Source organism: Lissotriton vulgaris, chromosome 5 (genome assembly GCF_964263255.1).
Source record: "Lissotriton vulgaris chromosome 5, aLisVul1.2, whole genome shotgun sequence".
NCBI classification, from domain to species: domain Eukaryota; kingdom Metazoa; phylum Chordata; class Amphibia; order Caudata; family Salamandridae; genus Lissotriton; species Lissotriton vulgaris.
This window is the reverse complement of record NC_141693.1, coordinates 1,952,058,166-1,952,081,215: the sequence shown is the minus strand read 5'-3', so window position 1 is coordinate 1,952,081,215 and position 23,050 is coordinate 1,952,058,166. Positions and strand designations below refer to the sequence as shown.

Here is a 23,050-nt window from a genome sequence, read left to right as displayed (position 1 = left end):
AAAAGGAAAACCAAAGTCCTTTAAAAAAAGATACTTTTTTTGCCAGACTCTCGGATATAACGCGCTGTACTTACCTTTCCTGAAAATAATGTCAACTGCACCAAAAAAGGTAGCGAACCAGTCATTAGTTGGCGCACCTCTACACACACCATGGTGGACTTGATTTAACATATAATCAGACGACCCCCACCCCCCCAGGATGTTGTGGCATGGATTTACATATTTTGAGGCCCAAAAAAGCGAATTTTGCGGCACATAATTTCGTTTTTTGCTGCATTTCACAGCACTTTATTTTATTCAGAATTATTAGATTTGCAGAGTTTTTGACAGCAGAAAAATATGCACGCTTCTCCCATTGCCCTTTCAAAAAAGAATATCGAAGTAACAGGGAAGGTGTTTGCTATGTATCCTTTGCTACTGAATTTTGGCCCTCAAGGTTTTGCAACAAGAAACCTACTTTCCTTAGCGCTGAGAAGTCACAACTGAAGCCTCCCAGCGTGTATTGTGTTAGATTAAATGTCAGAAACCGTCTGTGGCAGGGATCTGTCTATGGGCCTCAACCTAAGTGCCTCCCATCACTGGTTCTATGCACCAGTCACCTACCTCTTCTGACTCCACAGAAAGCCCATGAACCCATTTCCCTCTGGAAAATATTAGCTGCTTAGGTCAGGCACAGGACACCTGCATGTCACCTCTGGTCCAGGTGAAAGGGACAATGCCAGAGCACACCACAAGGATGGGAGGAATGGGGTGAAAGGCTTAGATATGTCCAAGAGGTAGGCAGAACTTAAGGATGAACAACAGTGTGGAAGGAAGAAGAGAGGAATGCAGACACCCCCAAGAGAGGTGCAGATAAGGTGAAAGAGTGGTCACCTGCAGCACCCAATAGAACAACTGAACTAAAGAGAAACTGCTCGGTGATCAGAACATTAAGGTAATATCTCTGTGGCAGGAAATTCCCTTCCCCTCCTTTCTCCTTTTAGGCCCCTCTTGCATTCTTGATGGTCAATTCCACTGATATAGTCCTCATATTTTTCTGAATGACAGTGATCGTGGCCACTTTGGCTGCCCTTTGAACCCAAGATGAAACCAAGAAGAAGACATCTCCAGTTGACAAAGACCAGAAATCTACCACCAACACTGACAAGGACACAGTTTTCTTATTTATCATTTCCACATGCCGGCCTGATGTAAATAGAGCACAGGACACCAAAGACAACCCATACTTCCTGCCATTATTTAACAGGAATGCCTTCCTACACTTCTTGTCCCTCCTTGCACTACATCTAATTTTTCAGCACAGCTGTAGTGGGCAGAAATGCAAGTTTGTAGGCAACTCTAGTTGGGCCTAGGCGAAGGTTCTCATGTAGGTGTCACATTATTTGAGGGCCTGGGCACAATATGCTTTCATTTCTTATCCCCAGTAGTCTCTGTCTCAGACTTTGGGGAAGAGTAGTTCTGCATTTCATAATGCATTTTGGACATTATTTTTGAGATGCTTGGAAGGAAGTGTTTCTTGTCCCTGCTATTGCATCCTGACTTCACTCCAACAACTATGAAACAAGACATTCACACTACATTATCAGCATAATGCTTTCTATGGTTATTTTTACAGGAGTGACGAAACCTGTTCAAGGAGGAGATCCCATTCTCAAACATCCCTTTTTAGGTCTCGTGGCGTTTACCGCTCGAAAGCGCGGTCTCGCCAGAGACCTATTGTCACCAGCTCAGCTTCCCAGGAGACGACGAGACCTAATCTGATCGTAGCGGGCCGCGCGGGCATGTGCACATCTCCTGTCTCCTGGGAAGCTCTAACACACACACAGCCACGCCTCCCCCTGCTTACGCATGCGGACACACAGAGACACACACACGAGCGCACATTCACGCACGCACACATACAGAGACACCCTCCCCACCGCCGCACACATACACACACGCGCGCACACACACACACACGCGCGCACTGATACCCCTCCACAACTAAGCCATACTCACCGCCACTCCAGACTTCTTCAGCCTCCTCTGCGGGGTGCGCTCCACACAGGGCTCCCTCAGCTCACAGGAGACCCGGACTGACCCGGACTGCTGCGCACTCCATCCACGCCCATGTCCCAGGCAAGGTGGCAGCACGTATGCTCAGTGCGTAAGCGTGTGTGCACGAGCGGCTATTGTGCGGCGCACTTTCAGTTTCCCTTCCTAGCCCGCCTGTTTCCAATATGCTCTTCTCTCTCATCAGTCATCTGAACTGCAATAATGGGTACATCAAAGTGCTGATTTTTTTGCAGATATGAGGGGTGTGCTTACTTTTAATGCCAGCAGCTGTGACCCCCCTTTCCCCAGAGATACACCCCCAATCACCCCACCCACAGCTCTGAGTTCGACTTGAGGAAGGGCGCAGCCTGCAGACCCCCACGGTGACAGGGATCTGGGTCAAAATCTGCAGGTTCCAGCAGTAACTTTTATTCGTTTCAGTACAGACCCAAGCAGTGCCCTTAGCTGAGAAGCAGTGGATATTTGAGGCGCCTAAATAGGGAGAGTCTGGCACCAGCGCTATGTGTAAAAAAAATCATTACCTCTATGAACGCTTAGTTACCGCCGGCTTCCTTGTTAACACAGAGCGCACTGTGTGCTCGCCTGCAATGGATTATTTACCAACGCTCTCGTCTCACTTAAACATAGCGTTAAATTCCCTTTCATCAACACATAGAAACTGCTTTTATAGGAAGCGCCTAGAAAGCAGTTTTATCCATGCAACCTCTGGTTCAAAAGACAACGTATTCTTTGATTGTCCTTGCTGCCTGTGGGCGCTAGCAGAGGAAAGGAAGACAAACTGATCTCTTCTATCTTCTCCCAACCAACCTTCCTTATATCCATATGTTGACATGTCCGAAAAAGCGCCAAAGGTTGTCTTTAAGGCGGTTTTGGTGAAGAGCGCTGTGTAGTGCAGAGTTCTTCACGGGTTTTCTGTCACTGTGCGTGGAGGTCACCCGCCTGGCAACATACATCTCCCATGCAAATATAACCAGATTTTTGGGAGGTTCTTTTACAGCTCCGAGCAGCGCTTGGAAGGCCTGCCCAGGTTGCGGGGATTTATGTGGGGAGGTTAAATGTGGACGTTGATAAAAGCGTGCACGAATAGGATATCTTTTAGGGTGTGTATACGCTATATGTTTACAAACACGAAACACGAACGAAAAGCCGACCCTCTTAAATGTATGTGTTCACCTCTACAGCCAAACACAGAGCAACAGGTGTTCATACACTCTGGGACATTAGGTAGTTGAGTTTGCTGTGTTTCCTCTTTTTATTTCAATGTTTAATTCATAAATGACAAAGTACTTAGTATTTGAACCGTGTCTTCTATAATAAACAGGATGGTTTAGTTATAAGCTAATTTACATTCTTGAAATATTGAATTCGCAAATATTTATGATAAAGACGAGCCTGAGTTACTTTCTCAGACGCTGAATTGTCTACACCCAGGCAGTAGCATGGTAAACATTTTGCAACATTTCCATAGTTATACGCCGTTCGAAGTCAGATTTTAAAATAAAGTTTATATTCTCATAATGTTAACACATTGAATGTATTCAAATAAGATGTTATTCTTATATTTCTCAGATCGGTTTAGAATATTTTCGTTCAGTTTACTATTTTCCTCCGAGATAGAACCCCGATTATATCTGGTCTAAACACCTCACCGCGTCGTCAGTGTTAGTAGGCTCTATACCCATGAATCGAAGATCTTATCCCACGAGGCAGAACACCATCCCGCTCGGTTCCAATGTATTTTAACTGTTGACAAGATGTCACGTCAGGAGACATAATCACCTGAATATAAATACCAGCAATCCGAACCTTACGGGCTACGGCATTTGCTGAAAAGAAATGTGTGCTGGAAGTGAAATGACACTCGAGTTGAGGTTGTGATAAGTTACCGAAATGTCGGCTGATCTTTGGATTGGGCGTTAAAGCCGGAGTGTGTGTAAACGGAGGGCAGCGTGGAAGCAGAGTACCCCAGCACCGCACGCTGCCCCTTCCTGCCTGACGCCTGCAGTCTGAGGGCCGGAGGAGTCCTCCAGCACGGCGCGCTGCTGCCCCGTGTCAGGAAATCCTGACAGCCATCCTCTAATAAGCATTCCTAGCGGGATACTTTTACTTATTTCCAAAAATACAAGGTGTGCTAGGAGGCCAAGGCAGGCAGAGACCGGGAACAGCAGAGGCCGGGGAGCGTGTGCAGATGAGGGCACACCGCAGCTCGCCACATCCTCTTTCTCCGCAGACTACGGCACTACCTTTGCGGCTTCCTGCCACATGTCTCACTCTCAGGTTTCACAGGTAGGTTCTACCTGGTGGCCTTGCTGGCAGCAGGTGTGCCCGTTACTGGTTTATTAGTAATAGTAATTATAGCCTGTCTTAAACTGTTAGTGGACAAATCCCATATAATCTGTAGTTAAGCGCCAACGCTTTCTTTATCTGGCACGGGGTCTAGCGCCTTCATCTTCTGCTTGGTTTTAGTACAGATATGCAAAACAGGGAATTTTATCTTTGCATATACGTTTCTAAGACGCCCAGAAGAAATAGGCTACATGCCTGGAGAAAGTTTACCTTCAAAAGTAGGGGCCCTGCGGCTCCGTAGTATAAGCACAATGTCATCTTTGCATATTACTTTGTCCTATTAAGCGGCTAGAGTGCTTAAATGTTCACTGTGCTGCCCAAATTTCACCTCTAATGATCGACTTTGCATACTTTTCACACCAAAGCATGGGCAAGTAAAGGGCACATTTCAAACACCTTAAGTAACAAAATAAAGAATAATTTTATAGCTCATATTCCCAAACGCAACTACCTCTAGGTGCTTGAACAATTGGCGTTATCATTTCTCAATAAAACAAGTACGGTTGAGTTGTGTAACATTTATAACTTATAAATGTTACACAACTCAACAGTACTGTGTTTATTGACTAGAAGGATAAACAGAAGAGTTGGCCCTGCCGTAATTTGAAACTCTGGCTGGCAGGTCTATGGAAGGCGCCTAATCCACTCAACTGTCTCACTGACCTACTTTGCAGTATTACCTTGGAAGGGAAAATTTAATTTTCTTGCTTTATAGCTTAACTGGGTTCCCTCCTCAATTCTGACCTCTTGTTTCACTTCCCTGAATAGATATACCTCTTTAACACATCCTCAGTATTCAACAATCTCTGTCCACAATTTGATTCTTACTCCGAGGCAGTGCTTAGTTTGTAAAGGAATGAGTTTCTGTGCTGAGAGGTCGGCGCTCTGAATTCGTAGTCTTGAATCCACCTCAGGCCTCTTTAGTCCACTAAAGCTTTTTGCTTTCTCTCTTTGTGAATGTTTTAGGTCTTTCTCTTCCTCCTTCGTTCCCATATGTTTATTTGTCTTTCTCTTCCTTTCAGTCAATGCTTGAAGAGGAAAAACACGTTCCATTCCCCAATATATCGCCCCCACTGTCTCCAAGCAGACACACCCCTGTAGACCCTCTACTAAACGTTCAGAGGGTTCTCTTGCTTTCTCTCACTCTCAAGCACACAACCAGACACACGCACGGATGCACACACCACACACACATTCCATATCTCACTGGTATCCAATTAAACACATTTTGTCGAGTTACACACACTCCTGTAATCTCACCCCATCCACATTGCTCAGGTCACCCAAATTCCTGCACTCTCTACCACCCTGCTTTCAAGAACAGCATACCCTTGCACACACTCTCACTGCTCACCAATTCAAAGTTGGCTAAAAATGTTATGCAACGCATTGTCATACACAATGCCAATAACTCAAACTTTAATGCTGCGAGACCTATTGCATTGTAAATGCTTTTTGATGGTGCCTGCAGTGAGACTTAACGCCTGTGTTTGGTCCAAGGGCCAACCTCCTCCGCGCTCTCAATTTTCTCTCCTTCACTCCCACCCTCCCTCATCTTCATTATTTTAAAAACCTGTCTGCTTCCTGGGGTTCATTTAAAACATACTCCATCTCTCCTTAACCCACCCACCCACTTTCTTGTTGTTTCTAACCCCCTCCTGTGTCTCTCACCCTCCTCCCGCTCTCTATTGTGTTTTCCACCATCCTTTCTTGTGTCCCAACCCCCCAAATATTTTTTTTTACATGTAGCACTGCCCTGTGAGATGCTGTACGCAATGGCTTGAAGTCAAAGAAAAACAAGCATTTGCAATGCAATTGGTCTCGCCTTTGGGACCTTATAGGTTTTTAGCCATGCAGAATATTATCCAGGGTGCTAAGAAACATAAGAAAGATACATTGATTTTTCAGCTCATGATGAAAACTGCAAGGCCCACAATGCAGCGAGCACATGGTTGAAGTAAACTAAAATAGATGGTATCCTCTGTAATCCAACCAAAGAATGGGGTTGTGAAATGTCCCTTGGTTCGGCCCACCCACTCCCCAGGGGGAGTGGGATAGTGGCTGGACCTGGGATCTCAGTGGAGGCCACCACCTGGAAGCAGAGCCGGAGCACCAAGGATTGGCAGGAGATAAGGGAAGCAAAGGCAGGGAAGGAGAAAGAGCGGGCCCACCAGGCAATTGGGCAGGGCCAGCTCAGCCATAAATCTAGGGTAGGAATGTGGTAAGGAGATAAGGGTTATTTAAGGGTGGGCACCTTGGCTAACAAGATTTTGGTCATCAGGTCAGACAACATGGCAGCCGTCCATGCAATTAATAATCAGGCGGCGTCATGTCACATAATATTGGGCTTGTTAAGGCACTTAGTGAGCAGGTGTCTCCGGTATAACATACAGATAACAGCTAAGCATGTGCCAGGGGTTCAGAACAAGGCAGCTGATGCTCTTTCTCGCTTGCAGTGGGAAAGATTCCGGGCAGAATGGCCAGAGGCGCAGCAGGAAATGACACCCTTCAAAGAGGAGTATTGGAGACTAATGCATTAGAAAAGGAACTACAGAATATGGCTGAAGAGTCCCTAGTGGTGGGAACAAGACACCGGTATCAGCGCTGTGTGGATTCTTTTCAGAACATGACTGCGGAGGCTTCCGTACTTCCAGACAATGTGCAGCAACTGGGGATGCCGGTCAAGCAGTTTATGGTGTGGGCCAAGGGAGCCGGCAAATCTAGGTCATGGGTTGGGGAGCACCTATCAGCAATAGCATACCATTCAAAGCTAAGTGGTTTGGAGGATCTGACTAAGTGGTTTGGAGGATCTGACTAAGGGTTTTGTGCTTAGGGCAGCCTTGAAAGGGTGGGCCAGAAAGGAAGGAAAAAAGCAGGATAGTAGGTCCCTGATTGAATTCAACACACTAAAAATTCTAATGGACAACATCCCTTGGGTGTGCTGTTTAGGTTAACATTTTCCCTGGTCTTTTTTGGGGCCTTTCGCATTAGCGAACTTGTAGCCAGTGCAAAAGGAGATAAAAGCTGCAGGGCCCTGTTGGTGAAGGACATATCCATGGGCACACACCAGGTATCCCTTCAAGTGCCACACTCTAAGATGGATCAGGTGGGAAGGGGACAGTGCATTACACTGAACAGGATGGAGGGGCACAGCTCGTATTGCCCAGTGACGCTTTTAGCAGGGTACATGTAGGAACGGGAAGGTGCTGACAGCAACAGCTACCTCCTCACTCACAAGGATGGGACCCCGTTAACACTTTATCAGTTTAAAAGGGTGTTAGCAGCAATGGTCCAAATAGCTGGGCTCCGAGGGTGTTACTACACTACACATTCATTTCGCATTGGGGCAGCCACAACAGCCTTCCAGGAGGGTATGTCGGCTATGGCAATAAAACGGATTGGCATATGGAAATCTCGTAGGTTTAAGATGTACATTCGCCCAACATCAGACAGATAAAGAATTGGGGAAGACATGTGTTGCGGCGATTCAGTTGTGGGGATCTCGACTACATTCTGTACAGCAAGTTATACGTATAATAAAAGGCTGATGGGAGACTTGTACTCAACATTTTGATGCTTCTGTTCTACTCCACAGAATACAAAAGAGTGTGGGTCATTGGACACTCATACGTGTCCAGGGCTGCTAACAGAGCTCACAGCCTTGGGTGGAATGCTACGTTCCCATTTCAACGGACAAGGGTGCGGTGGTTTGGAAAGGCGGAGTTGCACTGGAGAGAATTGGGGAGTGTCATTGAAGAATTCCGCCCATGTACGAAGGACCCGAGTATTTTAGTAATTCTTCTAGGGGGAAATGATCTTCCGGTAATGGGGTGGGGTGAACTACTTCACATGTTAAAGAAGGATCTCACCAATTTAGACAAGTGCATGAGCACAACGGAGATTGTGTGGTCCGAGATCATTCCTAGAAGGTTCTGGGCTGGTGCGCGCTCCCAAAATGGCATGGAGTTGTCAAGGAAGAGGCTAAATAGCTCAATGGCCAAATTTCTAAGGGGGGCGGGCTTAGGGATCATCAGGCACACGCTGATTAACTTGCGGCAGCTGCACTATTAGAGAGCAGATGGGGTGGACCTATCGGACACTGGGACGGATGTCCTGCTAAGAAATATGCTGGCAGTGTTGTATGCAAGAAGCTGTTGGTAGTTCGCAAGAATGGGGCCGCAGTTAAGGCATGGGGGGCCTCGCAGGCAGCGATAGCTCCCAGCGAGGCATGGCAGTACTTACAAAGCGATCCAAGAAGAATACAAAAAGGTGGCGCAGCGGGCTCGGACTACAAACGGTGCAGGCAGGACCCAAGGGGGTCACTGGCAAGATCCCCGAGCCCCCTGTGTTGAGGTGAACCGGAAGTAAACAAATAATTATGCAACTCGGGCTGGGGCGGGGACAAACGCCAACCCGAAAGGGAATGTGTGGGCACCGGAAGTGAAAAGGTCACCCGGCTGGTTACCCGAGAGTGAGTGGACACCGAACGCAAAAGGGCCATCCGGTTGGGTTAAAGCAGACGCCTACCCAAGGAGTGCGTGGCAACCGGAGGTAAAAGGTTACCCGGTCGGGCTGGAAGCAGAAGCTTGCCCAGAGAGAAAGGGACGGGTGCATCCCAGGGAGGGGGGGTTACCTTGGCAAGGATAGCTGCACTGAATGTAGGGCACAGTGCAGAGACAATGGGGTTAAGGAAGGAGATAGGTCACCTTGGCAAAGATAGCCGCACTGAATGTAGGGCACAGTGCAGAGCTGATGGGGTAGGGGCACAGGCTCGCCAGACAGAAATAATGGTGTGTAAAGGATCGCTTGTAAGTGGTAATGCCTAATAAACTGTGGCCTCAATTCTTCCATAAAACAAACTTGTGTGGTCTGAAGTTATTGGGATTCAGGCGGTGCGACCATGTGGGGGTGCCTCTGCTGTGCTAAATACATTTTAGTTCCTGGCTTTCTTGCGTTTATTTCTTGTAGGCAATGAAGTGTTAAACAGCCCATTGGGGGGAGAGGGCAAGGATGCCTTTCAGATTTAATCGGCTACATTAACACTCCTTAGAAAATCTGCGGTGGGTATTCTTCCCAGAACAATGCAAGCAGCAAGAGTTAGAAGTGTCCAAACTTGACACTCAGAAATAAAGATTTTGTTGGCTACTTACACGACTACTGTGAAGTGCCCTGCATGAGCAAGTGCATCCCAGGCTGTACTGCTACCCCATGACAGCCGCCAGGGAAGTCGGAAAGGAATATGTAAGTACGTAAACTCCTGTAGCACTAATTTGCTTTTTGCTAAACCTGTTTGCACAACACCAGGAACTTAAGCTGCAATCCAGTTTCCTTAATCTCAGATGGGCAGATTTACAATCCCCTTGCGCCGCTTTACGCCGCCGTTGCGTCACTTTTGTGACGCAGCGGCGGCACAAAAGATGCACCATGGTGCGGGGTATTTACAATGTGACGCATCTCCCAGATGCGTCACGTTGTAAAGCCCTGCACCAGAAGAGGCGCACCATTTCAGGGGGAGGTGTTTCTGCGCAGGAACGCCTCCCAAAAGTGGCTGAGTGAAATCTGCAAGATTTCACTCAGTCACTTTTGGGCCCATGCTGCGTCAAAACCCTGCGCCTGCTTGAAGCAGGCGTAAGGATTGACGCAGGATTGTGAACATAGGGCCCCCCTGATCATTGCTGGAGCTGCGTCGCGCTTGCGACGCAACTCCAGCAATGCGCCGCTTTTACGGCACAGATGCGTGACGCATCTGTGCCGTTTTTGCCCCATGGTGCGCCGCATTGTAAATGCGGCGCATCGAGGGTTGCGGAGCCTCGGCGCACAATTACTGGCGCATCCCTGCCGATATGCAGAAATGCGCAAGTAATTGTAAATCTGCCCCAGAGTGTTTTAAACTTGGCTTTTGAAGTCAGCACTGTTTGTAAAAAAATAGGTGATGCTGTAATGCCACTGCCACAAAACCTCTAGAGCTCTAAAATGTCTCCTTATTCTCCAAACTACCTCGTTCTCTTTTCTCTTGATTTCTAAACTCTTCCTCTACTTTCTATGCTTATCTCTTGTTTACCAGCCTTCCAATTGCAATCTACATGACCATCACGTCTCACAGCACCCCAATGTTGCAGCTTCTCTTGAACTTCTCTCTCATTTCTACTCGTGCATTCAAATTTTTTGCCACAGTCTCATTCATACACCGTGAACTGTCTGCAGCCCCCCTATGTGAGTGATCGCCTTTTGTACCAAATTTGAGTTTAGAAAAAAGCACTTTAGTTTGAATCTCGCTATGTGATAAATTGTTTTGCCCCATCTTCATGAGAATCTCGTTCAACTTCTGCAAAATCTTAAATCAGTAAATACTAAGTGCCTCATTTATGAAAAGTGACGCATCGCTGCACGAAAACAGCGATGCGTCACTTTTGTTTGTGCCCTCCTTGCGACACCAATGATGCGTCATATTGACAGTATGAAGCATCATGTCACAAGGAGTTACAGATACGTCAGTATTTCTGACGTATCTGTAGGCACAAAAGTGACGCATTGCTGGAGTGTGTCACAAAAGTGACGCAACTCCAGCAATGTGTCCTTTCACATGGGGCAAGCCCCATGTGAAAGGGCCTGCGTCACCCTTGCGCCTGCTGTAAGGCTGTGGGAAGGTGTAAGATTTTGGGACATTTGAGTCCTAGAAGTGGCGCAGTGAAATCTCATAGATTTCACTGCGTCACTTCTACGACCCTTTCTTGCGTCAATACGCTCCCCTTGCATACATTATACCTGGCACAGGTATTATGTGGCGCAGGGGTTTACAAAGTGACGCATCTAACTAGATGCGTCACTTTGTAAATATTAAGATAAAACAATATCCCAAAAGGTATAAATGCAAAGACAATTTATATTGCATGCACAAGGCATTACATGGATCAGAAAAAGGAGACACTTATTCAAATAATTTTGAAAAAAACAAACAAACATTTTTTGTTGTAATTTTGATATTCAAGCAGGGAAGGCAAAATTCATGTAGGAATAATTATGTACAGCACACAATCAGATAATTGAGGTGACAACCGGAAAAACTTGGTGCACAATATGTACAAGTGATGTGTGGCAACTCAAGTGAGAGAGTGAACAGCGACGGACGGCGCAAAGTGAGCAAAGTGAAATATTTACAGTGAATAGCTCAAAGAGTGACATAAAATTAGTGACTTTCTATAGTACAGTTCGCAATTTCAAATGGAGTCACAACAGAATGCGCCTATAATTTGCGCTGTGAGGTCGACGACGTTTCGGTCCTTAACCAATGTGGACCATCTTCAGGACGGGGGTTGTCTCGTTACAGGTGCTGTAAGCGGAAATATCTCAGCCTTGATCTGAAGGATCCGGCGAGGTTCGTGTAACCGCCCAGGGACTGAATCTTTGTTGTGGTAAAAAATGGGCGTCACAAAACGATCAAGGTACTTTCGTATTTCGGCAGCAAGGGACCTGAATGTTTTGCAGGGTCAAAGTCAGCGTCTCAACAGGATCGCGGCAATTTGGTAAATCGGCTGCCAGGGACCTGAGTCTTATGCAGGATCACGGAAAGCGTCGCGGAACGATCACGTTGTCTTACACGCTATCAGAAGGCTCCCTGACCCTCGGCTGGTACGCCTGATCGTATTCACTGCGTTCTCGGACCATGTAATTTTTCAGGTCCCTGGCTGCCGAAATATTTAATCAACGCGATCGTTCCGCGGCGCTTTCCATGATCCTGCATAAGACTCAGGTCCCTGACTGCCGACTACCTTGATCGTTTTGTGACGCCCATTTATGACCACAACAAAGATTCAGTCCCTGGGCAGTTACACGAACCTCGCCGGATCCTTCCGATCCTTCAGATCAAGGCTGAGATCTTTCCGCTTACAGCACCTGTAACGAGACAACCCCCGTCCTGAGGATGGTCCACATTGGTTAAGGACCGAAACGTCGTCGACCTCACAGCGCAAATGATAGACGCATTCTGTTGTGACTCCATTTGAAATTGTGAACTGTACAATAGAAAGTCACTAATTTTATGTCACTCTTTGAGCTATTCACTGTAAATATTTCACTTTGCTCACTTTGCGCCGTCCGTCGCTGTTAACTCTCTCACTTGAGTTGCCACACATCACTTGTACATATTGTGCACCAAGTTTTTCTGGTTGTCACCTCAATTATCTGATTGTGTGCTGTACATAATTATTCCTACATGAATTTTGTCTTCTCGGCTTGAATATCAAAATTACAAAAAAAAATAAAAAACAAAAAATCAAAAATATTTTTTCAAAATCATTTGAATAAGTGTCTCCTTTTTCTGATCCATGTAATGCCTTGTGCATGCAATATAAATTGTCTTTGCATTTATACCTTTTGGGATATTGTTTTATCTTTATATCTTGAACCCTAATCCCGATTGGTTTATGGGTCACACTCCTGTTTTCCCTACAACTTTGTAAATATGGCACAACAAGGCGCATTTTTTACGCCACTGGTGCGTCACAAAAAAATGGACACACCGGCGGCGTAAAAACGGCACACAACCTCATAAATGAGGCCCTAATTTCGCACCTCACACCTATCCTCTCCTCCCACACCGACCACGGTTTGCACCTGAGCATCGTACATACGCCATAGTGTTTACCTCTCTTGTTCAACTGTCACCTTTATACAGTGACGCGATCATCATGATCCCATTCAATTCAAACGCCAGGTGGGTACTCTGTCCACTGCTCGTTACTGTGTAATGGGGAGCTGTTCCAACACCCCCCTGCTTTTAGTCATTAAATTACTGCCATTGCTGGCTGAGGAGTGCACATACTTACATAATTACAAAAAACGTACAAACGCTCCTTCTCAGGAATGGCACCTAGGATCTGGAACTCACTCCCTCCTGAAACAAGGCTCATCTCATCCACTCTCCTTTTTAGGTCTCGCCTGTCGATGCGCATGCGCATCGAGCAAGCGAGACTATAGGGGCTCATCCACTCTTTATCTAACTGCAAGGAATCGTGGCGATTCCTTGCAGTGCCCGTGACTTTTAAGGTCAATGCGCATGCGCATTAAGCTTATGCGCATGCGCATTGACCTTAAAAGTCACGGGCGCGTGCACGTCCGTGTTTGTTTACCCTTGCCTACTCTCTCTCTCCCCTCTCCGCCCCCGTTCCGCCCCCTCCCCTTCCCGCCGTGTCGCATTTCTCCTCCCCCCTCCCCTCTCTTCCCTCCGTCTTCCTGCCGTGTCGCACCTCTCCCCTCTCCGCCCCCTCCCCTGCCCGCCCCCTCCCGCCGTGTCGCATTTTTTGTAGAAAGGCGCAGAGGAACCAAGCCAAAGCGCTGTTGGAAATGCAGCAAGCTTATCCGTGACCTCCTTTGGGTAGCCTCGGGCTTCGTTTACTCTACCTGTCTGTACAATGTTTACCAGGTGCCAAATCCCAGCTGAAAAATATGAAAAGAAAACAACATTGTTCAAAGGTCATTCACAGCACCCCGAAAGCGTGCAGCATCTGGCGTCTCCCGCTCCTCGACCACCACTGCATCTGCTTTACCCAAGGCTGCTCAGTTTCCGGAGCGAGTGATCGCGCATGTCTCGGCATCCTTTAGTGACTGTAACTATTCCCTTATAACGGTTGTAGTAAGCCTGTCCTGTCCTAGTAAAAGGTTGTAGTGGCCCCGCCTTGCCCACAGTAGTGGCAACGGGTTTTCGATGAATTGTGTGCAGAGGCGCCTATGTGCAGCCTGAGCCCTCTGGTCTCCGCTTTACTCTTCCTTGCTGGCTGTTGCGCGTCGCCACATCGTCTTGTTACTTTATGAGTTCATTAAAATAAATGCTGTTCTGACGAGTTATTGCTGCTCGTGTTTCTAGGCCTTAAGTTTGAAACCACTCGCCCACCAGACCTCGCAATGCACAAAGGTGGAAATCCTTCCCGCAGCTCTGTGAAACCCTCGTGTAGCGCTGTATTGTGAGGGCCGGCCCTGTTTCCTGCTCGGTGCTAGGGGGGGTCTACACCCCACCCCGCTCGCGCCGGCCTGCAGAAGCTAGCTGGGTTCAATGGATGCTCACAACAAAGGGGCGGGGGAGGGGGCTCCACGTATGTGGAGTTGTATAAAAGGTATCGTTGGGTGTTGTCATGGAAGCCCCGCGCGCCTTAAACTGTGTGCGGAGCTGGCGCAGAGAACAAAACAGCCGACAGCTTTCAAGTCTACAAAGCGTGTGCAGTGCCCCCACCCCTCCCGCGACCCGTCTTCGCGCCCCTCCCCCAGCACCCCGAGAGCCACTGAGCCGAGATGAAACACAATAATGGAGTCTCTCAGCTGAATGTTGTTGGATGTGGTGTAGTTAACAGCACCCAGCCGAAGCTAACTGGTTGGGTGACGTAGCTCCTGCCCCCCGTGCCCCCTCCCCACACACACACACAGAGCGAGGCTCTCCTTACAAGCCGCCCCTGCTACTAAGAGAGGGGCCTAGACCATGAGATTGTGAACTTGATTTAGTTAGTGTTCCAGGACCCTGCCTCTTTCTTTCGGGCGCCTGGAGGGATACACAATTGTGCAACCGGTAGACAGGGGGCCTCTGTCACAGCGACCTGGCCAGGGCTGGAGTGTTCGCACTAAGCACCCCATTTGTTCCGGGGTATAAGCCTGTTTTTTTAAGCATTACTCTCACTCTCACTCACTCTCACTCACTCTCACTCACCCTCACCCTCACTCTCACTCACCCTCACTCTCACTCACCCTCACTCACCCTCACTCACCCTCACTCTCACTCACCCTCACTCTCACTCACCCTCACTCTCACTCACCCTCACTCTCACTCACCCTCACTCACCCTCACTCTCACTCACCCTCACTCACCCACCCTCACTCACCCTCACCCTCACTCACCTTCACCCTCACTCACCCTCAACCCCTCACCCTCACTCACCCTCAACCCCTCACCTTCACTCACCCTCAACCCCTCACCCTCACTCACCCTCAACCCCTCACCCTCAATCACCCTCAACCCCTCACCCACCTTCACTCACCCTCACCCTAAACTCCTCACCCTCAACCCCTCACCCTCACCCACACTCACCCACACTCACCCACACTCACCCACACTCACCCACACTCACCCTCACCCTCACTCACCCCACCCCCACTCACCCTCACTCACCCTCAACCCCTCACCCTCACTCACCCTCAACCCCTCACCCTCACTCACCCTCACTCACCCTCAACCCCTCACCCTCACTCACCCTCAACCCCTCACCCTCCCTCACCCTCAACCCCTCACCCTCAATCCCTCACCCTCACCCACACTCACCCACACTCACCCCCACTCACACTCACCCACCCTCACTCACCCTCACTCACCCTCACTCACCCTCACTCACACTCACCCACCCTCACTCACCCTCACACCCACCCTCACCCTCACTCACCCTCACACTCACCCTCACTCACCCTCAACCTCATGCTAAAGATTTACAAAAAAACCCATTAACAATTCTAAAAGCACTAACTCTAATGCTGCGAGACCTATTGCATTTCTAATGCTTGTTAAGAAAGAAGTTAAAGCTATCCTCATGGCTAAACACACTTGAACTACTACTCTTGATCTTTTAAGACTTTGCGTCGAGCTATATTATTTGTTTTGATCCTTTGGCACATGTGTTTTACTTGTATTATTGACCTAACTGATTGTTCATGCTCCCTCTTATGTGTACTACTGCATTGACCTACCTCACCTTACCTAACCCGCGTCGAGCTTTATTAGTTGGTTGATCCCTTTGCACATGTGTTTTACTTGTTTTATTGACCTAACCGATTATTCATGCTCCCTCTTATTTGTATTACTGCATTGACCTACCTTACCTTACCTTACCTTACCTTCCTAACTATGCTACCTCGTTTACCCACCCTACCACTCTTTTATGCCTATGTAAAGCGCTCTGTTATCTGCAAAGATCTTGTTCGCGCTATATAAAACTTTCAAAATAAAAATAAATAAATGAAAATAAATAAAATAGCGGTTTAGAAAAGAACCACTGGGAGCCATGGAAGTGAGTGGCCATATTTATCCGAATACTTTGTACAAGCAGTAAAGTGCCTTATCGTATATCTACTCTCAAAAACGTGGCGTCGGCATATTCATGTGACGTCTATTCGCAGCCATTCATGTACTAATCAAACAAATTAAACCCGTAGATCACTAATTTATTGAGACCATTCCCTTTAGCTTACATGCTTCTGAGACACCGTTGTTTATCTACATTAGTCCCTACACATGGCAATGTATTGAGTATTCGGAAAATTTTGCACAGTTTTTTTAAAATCTAGGAGCTTTATCAGCTAGATTTATGAAGCCAAATTGCGATTGCAATAGCTGCGAATAAGTAATTGCGATCGCAATTTGGATAAAAGGAATTCATGATAGTGTAATCTCTCAAAAAGCGAAATCGCTAAAGAAAAATTGCGATTTCGCAAATAAATTCGCAGAATCCTGGAAGAAGCCCATTTGCGATTCTGAAATTGCGAGAAACCATGGAATCTGCGAATTAATGTGCGAAATCGCAAAACAATCGCAATCACTATTCATGAAAATTCGCAAAAAGCGAAAATCGCTATTTGCGCGCGCAATTTATGAGAACCCAAACCAGGTGGTAACCATTAAGGACATTTTTTTTCTCAAAAAAACGTTTACAAACTACCAACAGGTGCAGGCCTGACCAAACACACTTAAGGACATGCAGCTGGAGCATGAGGACTCTCACAATGCCAGGACTCTACATGGTGGTCAGGCGGCGAAGGCTACAGCGAGCAGCACGGAACAGACGTAGGATCCAGGAGCGGATATTCCGCCAGCGGGTCACCCTTCTGGGCCAAACCATGGAGCAAATTTACGCTAAGTACCGCCTGAATGGGGCAATGATCATCAAGCTGATCCGGGACCTAGACCCCCTGATACAGCACCCAACAAGGAGGACCAATGCCGTGCCCACCCATGTCCAGGTATTGTGCAGCCTGCACCTTCTGGCCTCCGGAAGCTTCCAGGGGATAGTCGCTGTTGCAGGGGGGATATCCCAGCCCACCATGTCCCGCTTTCTAAGGAGTTTGCTGGAGGCTATGCTGAGCCGGCTACACCACTACATCTCATTCCCGACCAGCCAACAGGACTTGAATGACACCAATTTTACAACGTAGCACAATTTCCACATGTAATAGGATGCATTGACTGTACCCACATCCACATCTGCCCACCAGCACAAACGGAATACATGTATCGCAACCGCAAGTCCTACCACTCTCTCAATATCCAGATGGTGTGCAATGCTAAGCCAATCATCACGGACATAGTGGCACAGTACCCGGGGAGCACACATGACTCCTTCATATTCCGGCACAGCGGCATTCACACACGACTGGCCAGGGGAGACTTTGGGAAAGGACACCTACTAGGTAAGTACACATGCCCCACAATAGTACACTGTGATAATGTAGCTACGCTGAACAGGTACTCACCCTTTGCTCCTATCATTTAGGTGACAGCGGCTATGCTCTCCGTGAGTACCTCCTCACCCCATACCTCAACCCTGCAACACCACAGCAACGGCGTTACAATGCTGCACACATATGCACAAGAAATTGCATTGAGAGGGCATTTGGCCTTTTGAAGAGCAGATTCCGCATACTGCACAAAACTGGTGGGGCCATCAAATACGAGCCAGAGGTCTGCTGCCGCATCGTGGCCGTGTGTGCAATCCTCCACAACATTGCTACCAAGCGCAGGATACCTGTAGATATCTCTGGCAGTGAGTCGGAAGGGGACAACCGACCACCTGCGCGTCATGCACGCGGGGAGAATCCTGCAGAAGGACACAGGCGCCGTAACCAAATCAACATGAACTATTTCTAGTGCACCCACTTCCCACACCCATTACTTCACTCATGCATGACAATAGTAATAATGACATGAGTCAGATTAAGTTGAAAAGAATATTTGTTATTGTTATAGCACAATAAAGTGGGGATTCCCAAAACTGTTACATGATTGCCATATTGTGTCATATGACCCATGTTCTTGGGGAGGGCATGCTTGCGCCACTCCACACACACCGCCAGCCAAGCACCACTCCACGCACACCGCCAGCCAAGCACCACTCCACGCACACCGCCAGCCAAGCACCACTCCACGCACACCGCCAGCCAAGCACCACTCCGTGCATAGATAGCCAAGTACCCCTCCACGCACACCGCCAGCCAAACACCACTCAGCGCACACACCGACAGCCAAGTACCACTCCACACACACCGCCAGCCAAGCACCACTCCGTGCACAGACAGCAAAGTACCACTCCACGCACACCATCCAGCCAAGCGCCACTCCACACACACCGCCAGCCAAGCACCACTCTGTGCACAGACAGCCAAGTACCACTCAACGCACACCACCAGCCAAGCGCCACTCCACACACACCACCAGCCAAGCACCACTCCACACACACTGCAAGCCAAGCGCCACTCCACGCACACCGCCAGCCAAGCACCACTCCACACACACCACCAGCCAAGCGCCACTCCACACACACCCCCAGCCAAGCGCCACTCCACACACACCACCAGCCAAGCGCCACTCCACACACACCACCAGCCAAGCGCCACTCCACACACACCACCAGCCAAGCGCCACTCCACACACACTGCCAGCCAAGCACCACTTCAAGCACACTGCAAGCCAAGCGCCCCTCCACACACACCACCAGCCAAGCGCCCCTCCACACACACCACCAGCCAAGCGCCACTCCACACACACCACCAGCCAAGCGCCACTCCACACACACCGCCAGCCAAGCACCACTCCGTGCATAGATAGCCAAGTACCCCTCCACGCACACCGCCAGCCAAACACCACTCAGCGCACACCGACAGCCAAGTACCACTCCACACACACCGCCAGCCAAGCACCACTCCGTGCACAGACAGCAAAGTACCACTCCACGCACACCATCCAGCCAAGCGCCACTCCACACACACTGCCAGCCAAGCACCACTCCGTGCACAGACAGCCAAGTACCACTCAACGCACACCACCAGCCAAGCGCCACTCCACACACACCGCCAGCCAAGCACCACTCCACGCACACTGCAAGCCAAGCGCCCCTCCACACACACCACCAGCCAAGCACCACTCCACACACACCACCAGCCAAGCGCCACTCCACACACACCGCCAGCCAAGCACCACTCCGTGCGTAGATAGCCAAGTACCCCTCCACGCACACCGCCAGCCAAACACCACTCAGCGCACACCGACAGCCAAGTACCACTCCACACACACCGCCAGCCAAGCACCACTCCGTGCACAGACAGCAAAGTACCACTCCACGCACACCATCCAGCCAAGCGCCACGCCACACACACCGCCAGCCAAGCACCACTCCGTGCTCAGACAGCCAAGTACCACTCAACGCACACCACCAGCCAAGCGCCACTCCACACACACCGCCAGCCAAGCGCCACTCCACACACACCGCCAGCCAAGCACCACTCCACACACACCGCCAGCCAAGCACCACTCCGTGCGTAGATAGCCAAGTACCCCTCCACGCACACCGCCAGCCAAACACCACTCAGCGCACACCGACAGCCAAGTACCACTACACACATACCGCCAGCCAAGCACCACTCCATGCACAGACAGCAAAGTACCACTCCACGCACACCATCCAGCCAAGCGCCACTCCACATACACCGCCAGCCAAGCACCACTCCGTGCACAGACAGCCAAGTACCACTCAACGCACACCACCAGCCAAGCGCCACTCCACACACACTGCAAGCCAAGCACCACTCCACGCACACTGCAAGCCAAGTGCCACTCCACGCACACCGCCAGCCAAGCACCACTCCACGCACACACTGCCAGCCAAGCACCACTCCACGCACACCGCCAGCCAAGCACCACTCCGTGCACAGACAGCCAAGTACCACTCCACGCACACCATCCAGCCATGCGCCACTCCACACACACCGCCAGCCAATCAGCACTCCATGCACAGACAGCCAAGTACCACTCCACGCACACCATCCAGCCAAGTGCCACTCCACACACACCACCAGCCAACACCACTCCACACACACCACCAGCCAACACCACTCCACACACAACACCAGCCAAGCACCACTGCACACACACCACCAGCCAAGCACCACTCCACACACAACACCAGCCAAACACCACTCCGCGCACACCGACAGCCAAGTACCACTCCACGCACACCACCAGCCAAGCCCCACTCCGTGCACAGACAGCCAAGTACCACTCCACACACACCACCAGCCAAGCGCCACTCCACACACACCGCCAGCCAAGCACCACTCCGTGCGTAGATAGCCAAGTACCCCTCCACGCACACCGCCAGCCAAACACCACTCAGCGCACACCGACAGTCAAGTACCACTCCACACACACCGCCAGCCAAGCACGACTCCGTGCACAGACAGCAAAGTACCACTCCACGCACACCATCCAGCCTAGCGCCACTCCACACACACCGCCAGCCAAGCACCACTCTGTGCACAGATAGCCAAGTACCACTCAACGCACACCACCAGCCAAGCGCCACTCCAAACACACTGCCAGCCAAGCGCCACTCCACGCACACTGCCAGCCAAGCACCACTCCACGCACACCGCCAGCCAAGCACCACTCCGTGCACAGACAGCCAAGTACCACTCCACGCACACCATCCAGCCATGCGCCACTCCACACACACCACCAGCCAAGCAGCACTCCTTGCACAGACAGCCAAGTACCACTCCACGCACACCATCCAGCCAAGCGCCACTCCACACACACCACCAGCCAACACCACTCCACACACAACACCAGCCAAGCACCACTGCACACACACCACCAGCCAAGCACCACTCCACACACAACACCAGCCAAACACCACTCCGCGCACACCGACAGCCAAGTACCACTCCACGCACACCACCAGCCAAGCACCACTCCATGCACAGACAGCCAAGTACCACTCCACACACACCACCAGCCAAGCGCCACTCCACACACACCGCCAACCAAGCACCACTCCGTGCATAGATAGCCAAGTACCCCTCCACGCACACCGCCAGCCAAACATCACTCAGCGCACACCGACAGCCAAGTACCACTCCACACACACCGCCAGCCAAGCACCACTCCACGCACACCGCAAGCCAAGCTCCACTCACCGCCAGCCAAACACCGCTCCACGCACACCATCCAGCCAAGTACCACCCCCCACACACCACCAGCCAAACACCACTCCGTGCACAGACAACCAAGTACCACTCCATGCACACCACCAGCCAAGCGCCACTCCACACACACCGCCAGCCAAGCACCACTCCGTGCACAAACAGCAAAGTAGCACTTCACACACACCACCAGCCAAGCGCCACTCCACACACACCGCCATCCAAGCAACACTCCGTGCATAGATAGCCAAGTACCCCTCCACGCACACCGCCAGCCAAACACCACTCAGCGCACACCGACAGCCAAGTACCACTCCACACACACCGCCAGCCAAGCATCACTCCACGCACACCGCAAGCCAAGCGCCACTTACCGCCAGCCAAGCACCGCTCCACGCGCACCATCTAGCCAAGTATCACTCCACACACACCGCCAGCCAAACACCACTCCACGCACACCACCAGCCAAACACCACTCCATGCACAGACAACAAAGGACCACTCCACGCACACCATCCAGCCAAGCACCACTCCACACACACCGCCAGCAAAGCAGCACTCCATGCACAGACAGCCAAGTACCACTGCACGCACACCATCCAGCCAAGCGCCACTCCACACACACCGCCAGCCAAACACCACTCCAAGCACACTGCAAGCCAAGCGCCACTCCACACACACTGCCAGCCAAGCACTACTCCTTGCCCAAGGGGTCGCTTCCTAAAAATTTAATTTAAATTCCCTGGTGCTAGTGGGTATTTTCTGCCCCCCCCCCCCCCCCCCCGGGGGCAAAACGGCAAAAAAACGGGCCGATTTGCCCCCAGGGTGGACAGAAAAACAAAAACACAATCATGGCCACCTGGAAGCGACCCTTACCCAAGGGGTCGCTTCCCAAAACAAACACAGTGCCCCAACAAATATCCCTGGTGCCAGTGGGAAATTTCTGCCCCCCCCCCCCCCTGGGGGCAAAACGGCTAAAAAACAGGCCGATTTGCCCCCAGGGGGGACAGAAAAACAAAAAGTTATGTGTGAGGCCACCTGGAAGCAACCCTTGCCCAAGGGGTCGCTTCCTAAAAGCTAAAAACAAAATCCCTGGTGCTAGTGGGCATTTTCTGTCCCCCCTAGGGGCAAAACAGCAAAAATAAACGGGCCGATTTGCCCCCAGGGGGGACAGAAAAACATAAACTAAAAATATGGCAACCATCTTGGCTCCAAAAAACAACCCTGGTGCTAGTGGGGAATTTCTGCCCCCCCTGGGGGCAAAACGGCCGAAAAAACGGGCCGATTTGCCCCCAGGTGGGGTAGAAAAACGAAAACTTTATCACAGCCCGCCTGGAAGCGACCCTTGCCCTAGGGGTCGCTTCCTATAATCTAAAATTACATCCCTGGTGCTAGTGGGGGCATTTCCGCCGCACAATCGCGACGC

The 23,050-nt window shown here is 50.1% G+C and overlaps 1 protein-coding gene across 1 annotated transcript in view; it reads left to right on the top strand.

The window, feature by feature from the left end:
* Positions 1-23,050, top strand: part of LOC147717843 (natural cytotoxicity triggering receptor 3-like) — a 179,067-nt gene that overhangs the window by 144,304 nt on the left and 11,713 nt on the right. The window lies entirely within an intron of this gene.